Below are 14,201 nucleotides of genomic sequence, written 5' to 3' on the forward strand. Positions count from 1 at the left end.
GCCTAGGAAGGGGCTGAGTCATGTCGGACACACTTCCTCAGCCTGCTCCTTTCAGGGAAGCAACGCTGGGAGCTAGGAAAGCCTTCTCCAGCTCGGAGAGTGCAAGAGAGATGCAGGCCGCGCACCCGGAAATCTCGGTGCTTGGAGCCAATCTCAGCGTCTCCCAGGGGCAAAGCGAACGCCTCTCTGCCAAATCCAGCTTTGCAGACGCAGGCCGCTAGGCTGCCTCTGCATTGGCGAAGGAAGCTCTCTCCTCCCGCTTCCTGCGAAATCTGCTTCTCAGCCTGAGCGAATCTCAGTGGGAACGGTCTTTCCTCTGGGGCCGTTGCTCCTGTGCCTGGGGCTGCCGCAAGGGCACCACCCTCCCAGGGAAAGGCCAAACACACCCCACATGTCTTTGCTCCTCTGGAGAGCTGCAGGCAACCTCAAACTCTCAGGAAGCTTCTCGGCTGAGACGCAGAAGCACTCTGGCTGGGGTCTCGCATCCCCTGCCTGGAGGCCCATGGTGCCTGTTTCTCCCTGGGCGTTGCTTCACCAGAGCGGCCAGGCAACATCTGCCCCATCTACCCTTCTGCTCTTCCCTTCCAGCTGACAGAGTTCTCCCTGCTCTACTCTAGCCCTAGGAAGTTTGGAGACAACCGGGCTCCTCCTCCTGTGCAAGGAGTCCCGGGGCCCAGTTGGAGTGGAAAGGCAAAACCACAGGCAAGCCCAGGAAAGTGCTGAGTCATGTCTGACACACTCCCTCAGCCTGCTCCTTCATGGCTAGCGAGGCTGTGAGCTAGGAAAGTCTTTGGAAGCTCAGCAAGTGGCAGCGAGATGCAGGCCCCAACCCAGCAATCCCGGTGCTTGGAGCAGGTCTCACAGCCTCCCAGTGCCAAAGCGAGCTCCTCTCTGCCAAATGCAGCTTTGCACACGCAGGCCGCTCTGCTGCCTCTGCATCCACGAAGGAAGCTCTTTGGCCCGCTTCCTGCGAAATCTGCTTCAGCCTGAGGGAAAAGCCCTTGGAGAGGTCTTGGCTCAGGGGCAGTTGCTCCTGTGCCTGGGGAAGAGGGAAGGGCACCACACTCCCAAGGAAAGGCCAGACACACTCCACACGTCTTTGCTCCTCTGGAGGGCGGCATGGAGCCTCCAACTGGGAGGTCGCTTCTCAGCGGAGACGCAGGGGCATTCTGGCTGTGATCCCGCAGCCCCTGCCTGGAGGCCCACGGTGCCTGTTTCTCTCTGGGCGTTGCTTCCACAGTGCGGCCAAGCAACATCTTCACCATGGGCACAACAGCGCTTCCCTTCCGCCTGACAGACGTCTCAGTGCTCTGCTCTAGACCTCTGAAGTGGGGAGACAACCGAGCCCAGCCTCCTTTCCAAGGAGTCCTGCGCCTTCCATTGCACTGAAAGGCAATAGCACGGGGAAGCCTAGGAAGGGGCTGAGTCATGTCGGACACACTTCCTCAGCCTGCTCCTTTCAGGGAAGCAACGCTGGGAGCTAGGAAAACCTTCTCCAGCTCGGAGAGTGCAAGAGAGATGCAGGCCGCGCACCCGGAAATCTCGGTGCTTGGAGCCAATCTCAGCGTCTCCCAGGGGCAAAGCGAACGCCTCTCTGCCAAATCCAGCTTTGCAGACGCAGGCCGCTAGGCTGCCTCTGCATTGGCGAAGGAAGCTCTCTCCTCCCGCTTCTTGCGAAATCTGCTTCTCAGCCTCAGCGAATCTCAGTGGGAACGGTCTTTCCTCTGGGGCCGTTGCTCCTGTGCCTGGGGCTGCCGCAAGGGCACCACCCTCCCAGGGAAAGGCCAAACACACCCCACATGTCTTTGCTCCTCTGGAGAGCTGCAGGCAACCTCAAACTCTCAGGAAGCTTCTCGGCTGAGACGCAGAAGCACTCTGGCTGAGATCTCGCATCCCCTGCCTGGAGGCCCATGGTGCCTGTTTCTCCCTGGGCGTTGCTTCACCAGAGCGGCCAGGCAACATCTGCCCCATCTACCCTTCTGCTCTTCCCTTCCAGCTGACAGAGTTCTCCCTGCTCTACTCTAGCCCTAGGAAGTTTGCAGACAACCGGGCTCCTCCTCCTGTGCAAGGAGTCCCGGGGCCCAGTTGGAGTGGAAAGGCAAAACCACAGGCAAGCCCAGGAAAGTGCTGAGTCATGTCTGACACACTCCCTCAGCCTGCTCCTTCTTGGCTAGCGAGGCCGTGAGCTAGGAAAGTCTTTGGAAGCTCAGCAAGTGGCAGCGAGATGCAGGCCCCAACCCAGCAATCCCGGTGCTTGGAGCAGGTCTCACAGCCTCCCAGTGCCAAAGCGAGCTCCTCTCTGCCAAATGCAGCTTTGCACACGCAGGCCGCTCTGCTGCCTCTGCATCCACGAAGGAAGCTCTCTAGGCCCGCTTCCTGCGAAATCTGCTTCAGCCTGAGGGAAAAGCCCTTGGAGAGGTCTTGGCTCAGGGGCAGTTGCTCCTGTGCCTGGGGAAGAGGGAAGGGCACCACACTCCCAAGGAAAGGCCAGACACACTCCACACGTCTTTGCTCCTCTGGAGGGCGGCATGGAGCCTCCATCTGGGAGGTCGCGTCTCAGCGGAGACGCAGGGGCATTCTGGCTGTGATCCCGCAGCCCCTGCCTGGAGGCCCACAGTGCCTGTTTCTCTCTGGGCGTTGCTTCCACAGTGCGGCCAAGCAACATCTTCACCATGGGCACAACAGCGCTTCCCTTCCGCCTGACAGACGTCTCAGTGCTCTGCTCTAGACCTCTGAAGTGGGGAGACAACCGAGCCCAGCCTCCTTTCCAAGGAGTCCTGCGCCTTCCATTGCACTGAAAGGCAATAGCACGGGGAAGCCTAGGAAGGGGCTGAGTCATGTCGGACACACTTCCTCAGCCTGCTCCTTTCAGGGAAGCAACGCTGGGAGCTAGGAAAGCCTTCTCCAGCTCGGAGAGTGCAAGAGAGATGCAGGCCGCGCACCCGGAAATCTCGGTGCTTGGAGCCAATCTCAGCGTCTCCCAGGGGCAAAGCGAACGCCTCTCTGCCAAATCCAGCTTTGCAGACGCAGGCCGCTAGGCTGCCTCTGCATTGGCGAAGGAAGCTCTCTCCTCCCGCTTTCTGCGAAATATGCTTCTCAGCCTGAGCGAATCTCAGTGGGAACGGTCTCTCCTCTGGGGCCGTTGCTCCTGTGCCTGGGGCTGCCGCAAGGGCACCACCGTCCCAGGGAAATGCCAAACACACCCCACATGTCTTTGCTCCTCTGGAGAGCTGCAGGCAACCTCAAACTCTCAGGAAGCTTCTCGGCTGAGACGCAGAAGCACTCTGGCTGGGGTCTCGCATCCCCTGCCTGGAGGCCCATGGTGCCTGTTTCTCCCTGGGCGTTGCTTCACCAGAGCGGCCAGGCAACATCTGCCCCATCTACCCTTCTGCTCTTCCCTTCCAGCTGACAGAGTTCTCCCTGCTCTACTCTAGCCCTAGGAAGTTTGCAGACAACCGGGCTCCTCCTCCTGTGCAAGGAGTCCCGGGGCCCAGTTGGAGTGGAAAGGCAAAACCACAGGCAAGCCCAGGAAAGTGCTGAGTCATGTCTGACACACTCCCTCAGCCTGCTCCTTCATGGTTAACGAGGCCGTGAGCTAGGAAAGTCTTTGGAAGCTCAGCAAGTGGCAGCGAGATGCAGGCCCCAACCCAGCAATCCCGGTGCTTGGAGCAGGTCTCACAGCCTCCCAGTGAAAAAGCGAGCTCCTCTCTGCCAAATGCAGCTTTGCACACGCAGACAGCTCTGCTGCCTCTGCATCCACGAAGGAAGCTCTCTAGGCCCGCTTCCTGCGAAATCTGCTTCAGCCTGAGGGAAAAGCCCTTGGAGAGGTCTTGGCTCAGGGGCAGTTGCTCCTGTGCCTGGGGAAGAGGGAAGGGCACCACACTCCCAAGGAAAGGCCACACACACTCCACATGTCTTTGCTCCTCTGGAGGGCGGCATGGAGCCTCCAACTGGGAGGTCGCGTCTCAGCGGAGACGCAGGGGCATTCTGGCTGTGATCCCGCAGCCCCTGCCTGGAGGCCCACGGTGCCTGTTTCTCTCTGGGCGTTGCTTCCACAGTGCGGCCAAGCAACATCTTCACCATGGGCACAACAGCGCTTCCCTTCCGCCTGACAGACGTCTCAGTGCTCTGCTCTAGACCTCTGAAGTGGGGAGACAACCGAGCCCAGCCTCCTTTCCAAGGAGTCCTGCGCCTTCGATTGCACTGTAAGGCAATAGCACGGGGAAGCCTAGGAAGGGACTGAGTCATGTCAGACACACTTCCTCAGCCTGCTCCTTTCAGGGAAGCAACGCTGGGAGCTAGGAAAGCCTTCTCCAGCTCGGAGAGTGCAAGAGAGATGCAGGCCGCGCACCTGGAAATCTCGGTGCTTGGAGCCAATCTCAGCGTCTCCCAGGGGCAAAGCGAACGCCTCTCTGCCAAATCCAGCTTTGCAGACGCAGGCCGCTAGGCTGCCTCTGCATTGGCGAAGGAAGCTCTCTCCTCCCGCTTCCTGCGAAATCTGCTTCTCAGCCTGAGCGAATCTCAGTGGGAACGGTCTTTCCTCTGGGGCCATTGCTCCTGTGCCTGGGGCTGCCGCAAGGGCACCACCCTCCCAGGGAAAAGCCAAACACACCCCACATGTCTTTGCTCCTCTGGAGAGCTGCAGGCAACCTCAAACTCTCAGGAAGCTTCTCGGCTGAGACGCAGAAGCACTCTGGCTGAGATCTCGCATCCCCTGCCTGGAGGCCCATGGTGCCTGTTTCTCCCTGGGCGTTGCTTCACTAGAGCGGCCAGGCAACATCTGCCCCATCTACCCTTCTGCTCTTCCCTTCCAGCTGACAGAGTTCTCCCTGCTCTACTCTAGCCCTAGGAAGTTTGCAGACAACCGGGCTCCTCCTCCTGTGCAAGGAGTCCCGGGGCCCAGTTGGAGTGGAAAGGCAAAACCACAGGCAAGCCCAGGAAAGTGCTGAGTCATGTCTGACACACTCCCTCAGCCTGCTCCTTCTTGGCTAGCGAGGCCGTGAGCTAGGAAAGTCTTTGGAAGCTCAGCAAGTGGCAGCGAGATGCAGGCCCCAACCCAGCAATCCCGGTGCTTGGAGCAGGTCTCACAGCCTCCCAGTGCCAAAGCGAGCTCCTCTCTGCCAAATGCAGCTTTGCACACGCAGGCCGCTCTGCTGCCTCTGCATCCACGAAGGAAGCTCTCTAGGCCCGCTTCCTGCGAAATCTGCTTCAGCCTGAGGGAAAAGCCCTTGGAGAGGTCTTGGCTCAGGGGCAGTTGCTCCTGTGCCTGGGGAAGAGGGAAGGGCACCACACTCCCAAGGAAAGGCCAGACACACTCCACACGTCTTTGCTCCTCTGGAGGGCGGCATGGAGCCTCCATCTGGGAGGTCGCGTCTCAGCGGAGACACAGGGGCATTCTGGCTGTGATCCCGAGCCCCTGCCTGGAGGCCCACAGTGCCTGTTTCTCTCTGGGCGTTGCTTCCACAGTGCGGCCAAGCAACATCTTCACCATGGGCACAACAGCGCTTCCCTTCCGCCTGACAGACGTCTCAGTGCTCTGCTCTAGACCTCTGAAGTGGGGAGACAACCGAGCCCAGCCTCCTTTCCAAGGAGTCCTGTGCCTTCCATTGCACTGAAAGGCAATAGCACGGGGAAGCCTAGGAAGGGGCTGAGTCATGTCGGACACACTTCCTCAGCCTGCTCCTTTCAGGGAAGCAACGCTGGGAGCTAGGAAAGCCTTCTCCAGCTCGGAGAGTGCAAGAGAGATGCAGGCCGCGCACCCGGAAATCTCGGTGCTTGGAGCCAATCTCAGCGTCTCCCAGGGGCAAAGCGAACGCCTCTCTGCCAAATCCAGCTTTGCAGACGCAGGCCGCTAGGCTGCCTCTGCATTGGCGAAGGAAGCTCTCTCCTCCCGCTTTCTGCGAAATATGCTTCTCAGCCTGAGCGAATCTCAGTGGGAACGGTCTCTCCTCTGGGGCCGTTGCTCCTGTGCCTGGGGCTGCCGCAAGGGCACCACCGTCCCAGGGAAATGCCAAACACACCCCACATGTCTTTGCTCCTCTGGAGAGCTGCAGGCAACCTCAAACTCTCAGGAAGCTTCTCGGCTGAGACGCAGAAGCACTCTGGCTGGGGTCTCGCATCCCCTGCCTGGAGGCCCATGGTGCCTGTTTCTCCCTGGGCGTTGCTTCACCAGAGCGGCCAGGCAACATCTGCCCCATCTACCCTTCTGCTCTTCCCTTCCAGCTGACAGAGTTCTCCCTGCTCTACTCTAGCCCTAGGAAGTTTGGAGACAACCGGGCTCCTCCTCCTGTGCAAGGAGTCCCGGGGCCCAGTTGGAGTGGAAAGGCAAAACCACAGGCAAGCCCAGGAAAGTGCTGAGTCATGTCTGACACACTCCCTCAGCCTGCTCCTTCATGGTTAGCGAGGCCGTGAGCTAGGAAAGTCTTTGGAAGCTCAGCAAGTGGCAGCGAGATGCAGGCCCCAACCCAGCAATCCCGGTGCTTGGAGCAGGTCTCACAGCCTCCCAGTGAAAAAGCGAGCTCCTCTCTGCCAAATGCAGCTTTGCACACGCAGACAGCTCTGCTGCCTCTGCATCCACGAAGGAAGCTCTCTAGGCCCGCTTCCTGCGAAATCTGCTTCAGCCTGAGGGAAAAGCCCTTGGAGAGGTCTTGGCTCAGGGGCAGTTGCTCCTGTGCCTGGGGAAGAGGGAAGGGCACCACACTCCCAAGGAAAGGCCACACACACTCCACATGTCTTTGCTCCTCTGGAGGGCTGCATGGAGCCTCCAACTGGGAGGTCGCGTCTCAGCGGAGACGCAGGGGCATTCTGGCTGTGATCCCGCAGCCCCTGCCTGGAGGCCCACGGTGCCTGTTTCTCTCTGGGCGTTGCTTCCACAGTGCGGCCAAGCAACATCTTCACCATGGGCACAACAGCGCTTCCCTTCCGCCTGACAGACGTCTCAGTGCTCTGCTCTAGACCTCTGAAGTGGGGAGACAACCGAGCCCAGCCTCCTTTCCAAGGAGTCCTGCGCCTTCGATTGCACTGTAAGGCAATAGCACGGGGAAGCCTAGGAAGGGACTGAGTCATGTCAGACACACTTCCTCAGCCTGCTCCTTTCAGGGAAGCAACGCTGGGAGCTAGGAAAGCCTTCTCCAGCTCGGAGAGTGCAAGAGAGATGCAGGCCGCGCACCTGGAAATCTCGGTGGTTGGAGCCAATCTCAGCGTCTCCCAGGGGCAAAGCGAACGCCTCTCTGCCAAATCCAGCTTTGCAGACGCAGGCCGCTAGGCTGCCTCTGCATTGGCGAAGGAAGCTCTCTCCTCCCGCTTCCTGCGAAATCTGCTTCTCAGCCTGAGCGAATCTCAGTGGGAACGGTCTTTCCTCTGGGGCCATTGCTCCTGTGCCTGGGGCTGCCGCAAGGGCACCACCCTCCCAGGGAAAAGCCAAACACACCCCACATGTCTTTGCTCATCTGGAGAGCTGCAGGCAACCTCAAACTCTCAGGAAGCTTCCCGGCTGAGACGCAGAAGCACTCTGGCTGGGATCTCGCATCCCCTGCCTGGAGGCCCATGGTGCCTGTTTCTCCCTTTGCGTTGTTTCACCAGAGCGGCCAGGCAACATCTGCCCCATCTACCTTTCTGCTCTTCCCTTCCAGCTGAAAGAGTTCTCCCTGCTCTACTCTAGCCCTAGGAAGTTTGGAGACAACCGGGCTACTCCTCCTGTGCAAGGAGTCCCGGGGCCCAGTTGGAGTGGAAAGGCAAAACCACAGGCAAGTCCAGGAAAGTGCTGAGTCATGTCTGACACACTCCCTCAGCCTGCTCCTTCATGGCTAACGAGGCTGTGAGCTAGGAAAGTCTTTGGAAGCTCAGCAAGTGGCAGCGATATGCAGGCCCCAACCCAGCAATCCCGGTGCTTGGAGCAGGTCTCACAGCCTCCCAGTGCCAAAGCGAGCTCCTCTCTGCCAAATGCAGCTTTGCACACGCAGGCCGCTCTGCTGCCTCTGCATCCACGAAGGAAGCTCTCTAGGCCCGCTTCCTGCGAAATCTGCTTCAGCCTGAGGGAAAAGCCCTTGGAGAAGTCTTGGCTCAGGGGCAGTTGCTCCTGTGCCTGGGGAAGAGGGAAGGGCACCACACTCCCAAGGAAAGGCCAGACACACTCCACATGTCTTTGCTCCTCTGGAGGGCGGCATGGAGCCTCCAACTGGGAGGTCGCGTCTCAGCGGAGACGCAGGGGCATTCTGGCTGTGATCCCGCAGCCCCTGCCTGGAGGCCCACGGTGCCTGTTTCTCTCTGGGCGTTGCTTCCACAGTGCGGCCAAGCAACATCTTCACCATGGGCACAACAGCGCTTCCCTTCCGCCTGACAGACGTCTCAGTGCTCTGCTCTAGACCTCTGAAGTGGGGAGACAACCGAGCCCAGCCTCCTTTCCAAGGAGTCCTGCGCCTTCCATTGCACTGAAAGGCAATAGCACGGGGAAGCCTAGGAAGGGGCTGAGTCATGTCGGACACACTTCCTCAGCCTGCTCCTTTCAGGGAAGCAACGCTGGGAGCTAGGAAAGCCTTCTCTAGCTCGGAGAGTGCAAGAGAGATGCAGGCCGCGCACCCGGAAATCTCGGTGCTTGGAGCCAATCTCAGCGTCTCCCAGGGGCAAAGCGAACGCCTCTCTGCCAAATCCAGCTGTGCAGACGCAGGCCGCTAGGCTGCCTCTGCATTGGCGAAGGAAGCTCTCTCCTCCCGCTTCCTGCGAAATCTGCTTCTCAGCCTCAGCGAATCTCAGTGGGAACGGTCTTTCCTCTGGGGCCGTTGGTCCTGTGCCTGGGGCTGCCGCAAGGGCACCACCCTCCCAGGGAAAGGCCAAACACACCCCACATGTCTTTGCTCCTCTGGAGAGCTGCAGGCAACCTCAAACTCTCAGGAAGCTTCTCGGCTGAGACGCAGAAGCACTCTGGCTGGGGTCTCGCATCCCCTGCCTGGAGGCCCATGGTGCCTGTTTCTCCCTGGGCGTTGCTTCACCCGAGCGGCCAGGCAACCTCTGCCCCATCTACCCTTCTGCTCTTCCCTTCCAGCTGACAGAGTTCTCCCTGCTCTACTCTAGCCCTAGGAAGTTTGGAGACAACCGGGCTCCTCCTCCTGTGCAAGGAGTCCCGGGGCTCAGTTGGAGTGGAAAGGCAAAACCACAGGCAAGCCCAGGAAAATGCTGAGTCATGTCTGACACACTCCCTCAGCCTGCTCCTTCATGGCTAGCGAGGCCGTGAGCTAGGAAAGTCTTTGGAAGCTCAGCAAGTGGCAGCGAGATGCAGGCCCCAACCCAGCAATCCCGGTGCTTGGAGCAGGTCTCACAGCCTCCCAGTGCCAAAGCGAGCTCCTCTCAGCCAAATGCAGCTTTGCACACGCAGGCCGCTCTGCTGCCTCTGCATCCACGAAGGAAGCTCTCTAGGCCCGCTTCCTGCGAAATCTGCTTCAGCCTGAGGGAAAAGCCCTTGGAGAGGTCTTGGCTCAGGGGCAGTTGCTCCTGTGCCTGGGGAAGAGGGAAGGGCACCACACTCCCAAGGAAAGGCCACACACACTCCACACGTCTTTGCTCCTCTGGAGGGCGGCATGGAGCCTCCAACTGGGAGGTCGCTTCTCAGCGGAGACGCAGGGGCATTCTGGCTGTGATCCCGCAGCCCCTGCCTGGAGGCCCACGGTGCCTGTTTCTCTCTGGGCGTTGCTTCCACAGTGCGGCCAAGCAACATCTTCACCATGGGCACAACAGCGCTTCCCTTCCGCCTGACAGACGTCTCAGTGCTCTGCTCTAGACCTCTGAAGTGGGGAGACAACCGAGCCCAGCCTCCTTTCCAAGGAGTCCTGCGCCTTCCATTGCACTGAAAGGCAATAGCACGGGGAAGCCTAGGAAGGGGCTGAGTCATGTCGGACACACTTCCTCAGCCTGCTCCTTTCAGGGAAGCAACGCTGGGAGCTAGGAAAGCCTTCTCTAGCTCGGAGAGTGCAAGAGAGATGCAGGCCGCGCACCCGGAAATCTCGGTGCTTGGAGCCAATCTCAGCGTCTCCCAGGGGCAAAGCGAACGCCTCTCTGCCAAATCCAGCTGTGCAGACGCAGGCCGCTAGGCTGCCTCTGCATTGGCGAAGGAAGCTCTCTCCTCCCGCTTCCTGCGAAATCTGCTTCTCAGCCTCAGCGAATCTCAGTGGGAACGGTCTTTCCTCTGGGGCCGTTGCTCCTGGGCCTGGGGCTGCCGCAAGGGCACCACCCTCCCAGGGAAAGGACAAACACACCCCACATGTCTTTGCTCCTCTGGAGAGCTGCAGGCAACCTCAAACTCTCAGGAAGCTTCTCGGCTGAGACGCAGAAGCACTCTGGCTGGGGTCTCGCATCCCCTGCCTGGAGGCCCATGGTGCCTGTTTCTCCCTGGGCGTTGCTTCACCCGAGCGGCCAGGCAACCTCTGCCCCATCTACCCTTCTGCTCTTCCCTTCCAGCTGACAGAGTTCTCCCTGCTCTACTCTAGCCCTAGGAAGTTTGGAGACAACCGGGCTCCTCCTCCTGTGCAAGGAGTCCCGGGGCTCAGTTGGAGTGGAAAGGCAAAACCACAGGCAAGCCCAGGAAAATGCTGAGTCATGTCTGACACACTCCCTCAGCCTGCTCCTTCATGGCTAGCGAGGCCGTGAGCTAGGAAAGTCTTTGGAAGCTCAGCAAGTGGCAGCGAGATGCAGGCCCCAACCCAGCAATCCCGGTGCTTGGAGCAGGTCTCACAGCCTCCCAGTGCCAAAGCGAGCTCCTCTCTGCCAAATGCAGCTTTGCACACGCAGGCAGCTCTGCTGCCTCTGCATCCACGAAGGAAGCTCTCTAGGCCCGCTTCCTGCGAAATCTGCTTCAGCCTGAGGGAAAAGCCCTTGGAGAGGTCTTGGCTCAGGGGCAGTTGCTCCTGTGCCTGGGGAAGAGGGAAGGGCACCACACTCCCAAGGAAAGGCCACACACACTCCACACGTCTTTGCTCCTCTGGAGGGCGGCATGGAGCCTCCAACTGGGAGGTCGCTTCTCAGCGGAGACGCAGGGGCATTCTGGCTGTGATCCCGCAGCCCCTGCCTGGAGGCCCACGGTGCCTGTTTCTCTCTGGGCGTTGCTTCCACAGTGCGGCCAAGCAACATCTTCACCATGGGCACAACAGCGCTTCCCTTCCGCCTGACAGACGTCTCAGTGCTCTGCTCTAGACCTCTGAAGTGGGGAGACAACCGAGCCCAGCCTCCTTTCCAAGGAGTCCTGCGCCTTCCATTGCACTGAAAGGCAATAGCACGGGGAAGCCTAGGAAGGGGCTGAGTCATGTCGGACACACTTCCTCAGCCTGCTCCTTTCAGGGAAGCAACGCTGGGAGCTAGGAAAACCTTCTCCAGCTCGGAGAGTGCAAGAGAGATGCAGGCCGCGCACCCGGAAATCTCGGTGCTTGGAGCCAATCTCAGCGTCTCCCAGGGGCAAAGCGAACGCCTCTCTGCCAAATCCAGCTTTGCAGACGCAGGCCGCTAGGCTGCCTCTGCATTGGCGAAGGAAGCTCTCTCCTCCCGCTTCCTGCGAAATCTGCTTCTCAGCCTGAGCGAATCTCAGTGGGAACGGTCTTTCCTCTGGGGCCGTTGCTCCTGTGCCTGGGGCTGCCGCAAGGGCACCACCCTCCCAGGGAAAGGCCAAACACACCCCACATGTCTTTGCTCCTCTGGAGAGGTGCAGGCAGCCTCAAACTCTCAGGAAGCATCTCGGCTGAGACGCAGAAGCACTCTGCCTGGTTCTCGCATCCCCTGCCTGGAGGCCCATGGTGCCTGTTTCTCCCTGGGCGTTGCTTCACCAGAGCGGCCAGGCAACATCTGCCCCATCTACCCTTCTGCTCTTCCCTTCCAGCTGACAGAGTTCTCCCTGCTCTACTCTAGCCCTAGGAAGTTTGGAGACAACCGGGCTCCTCCTCCTCTGCAAGGAGTCCCGGGGCCCAGTTGGAGTGAAAGGGCAAAACCACAGGCAAGCCCAGGAAAGTGCTGAGTCATGTCTGACACACTCCCGCAGCCTGCTCCTTCATGGCTAGCGAGGCTGTGAACTAGGAAAGTCTTTGGAAGCTCAGCAAGTGGCAGCGAGATGCAGGCCCCAACCCAGCAATCCCGGTGCTTGGAGCAGGTCTCACAGCCTCCCAGTGCCAAAGCGAGCTCCTCTCTGCCAAATGCAGCTTTGCACACGCAGGCCGCTCTGCTGCCTCTGCATCCACGAAGGAAGCTCTCTAGGCCCGCTTCCTGCGAAATCTGCTTCAGCCTGAGGGAAAGCCCTTGGAGAGGTCTTGGCTCAAGGGCAGTTGTTCCTGTGCCTGGGGAAGAGGGAAGGGCACCACACTCCCAAGGAAAGGCCAGACACACTCCACACGTCTTTGCTCCTCTGGAGGGCGGCATGGAGCTTCCAACTGGGAGGTCGCTTCTCAGCGGAGACGCAGGGGCATTCTGGCTGTGATCCCGCAGCCCCTGCCTGGAGGCCCACGGTGCCTGTTTCTCTCTGGGCGTTGCTTCCACAGTGCGGCCAAGCAACATCTTCACCATGGGCACAACAGCGCTTCCCTTCCGCCTGACAGACGTCTCAGTGCTCTGCTCTAGACCTCTGAAGTGGGGAGACAAGCGAGCCCAGCCTCCTTTCCAAGGTCCTGCGCCTTCCATTGCACTGAAAGGCAATAGCACGGGGAAGCCTAGGAAGGGGCTGAGTCATGTCGGACACACTTCCTCAGCCTGCTCCTTTCAGGGAAGCAACGCTGGGAGCTAGGAAAGCCTTCTCCAGCTCGGAGAGTGCAAGAGAGATGCAGGCCGCGCACCCGGAAATCTCGGTGCTTGGAGCCAATCTCAGCGTCTCCCAGGGGCAAAGCGACGCCTCTCTGCCAAATCCAGCTTTGCAGACGCAGGCCGCTAGGCTGCCTCTGCATTGGCGAAGGAAGCTCTCTCCTCCCGCTTCCTGCGAAATCTGCTTCTCAGCCTGAGCGAATCTCAGTGGGAACGGTCTTTCCTCTGGGGCGTTGCTCCTGTGCCTGGTGCTGCCGCAAGGGCACCACCCTCCCAGGGAAAGGCCAAACACACCCCACATGTCTTTGCTCCTCTGGAGAGCTGCAGGCAGCCTCAAACTCTCAGGAAGCTTCTCGGCTGAGACGCAGAAGCACTCTGCCTGGGTCTCGCATCCCCTGCCTGGAGGCCCATGGTGCCTGTTTCTCCCTGGGCGTTGCTTCACCAGAGCGGCCAGGCAACATCTGCCCCATCTACCCTTCTGCTCTTCCCTTCCAGCTGACAGAGTTCTCCCTGCTCTACTCTAGCCCTAGGAAGTTTGGAGACAACCGGGCTCCTCCTCCTGTGCAAGGAGTCCCGGGGCCCAGTTGGAGTGGAAAGGCAAAACCACAGGCAAGCCCAGGAAAGTGCTGAGTCATGTCTGACACACTCCCTCAGCCTGCTCCTTCATGGCTAGCGAGGCTGTGAGCTAGGAAAGTCTTTGGAAGCTCAGGAAGTGGCAGCGAGATGCAGGCCCCAACCCAGCAATCCCGGTGCTTGGAGCAGGTCTCACAGCCTCCCAGTGCCAAAGCGAGCTCCTCTCTGCCAAATGCAGCTTTGCACACGCAGGCCGCTCTGCTGCCTCTGCATCCACGAAGGAAGCTCTCTAGGCCCGCTTCCTGCGAAATCTGCTTCAGCCTGAGGGAAAAGCCCTTGGAGAGGTCTTGGCTCAGGGGCAGTTGCTCCTGTGCCTGGGGAAGAGGGAAGGGCACCACACTCCCAAGGAAAGGCCAGACACACTCCACACGTCTTTGCTCCTCTGGAGGGCGGCATGGAGCCTCCAACTGGGAGGTCGCGTCTCAGCGGAGACGCAGGGGCATTCTGGCTGTGATCCCGCAGCCCCTGCCTGGAGGCCCACGATGCCTGTTTCTCTCTGGGCGTTGCTTCCACAGTGCGGCCAAGCAACATCTTCACCATGGGCACAACAGCGCTTCCCTTCCGCCTGACAGACGTCTCAGTGCTCTGCTCTAGACCTCTGAAGTGGGGAGACAACCGAGCCCAGCCTCCTTTCCAAGGTCCTGCACCTTCCATTGCACTGGAAGGCAATAGCACGGGGAAGCCTAGGAAGGGGCTGAGTCATGTCGGACACACTTCCTCAGCCTGCTCCTTTCAGGGAAGCAACGCTGGGAGCTAGGAAAGCCTTCTCCAGCTCGGAGAGTGCAAGAGAGATGCAGGCCACG

This window comes from Moschus berezovskii, chromosome 8 (genome assembly GCF_049115385.1).
Source record: "Moschus berezovskii isolate FMDL1 chromosome 8, NW_MosBer_1.0, whole genome shotgun sequence".
Lineage (NCBI taxonomy): Eukaryota > Metazoa > Chordata > Mammalia > Artiodactyla > Moschidae > Moschus > Moschus berezovskii.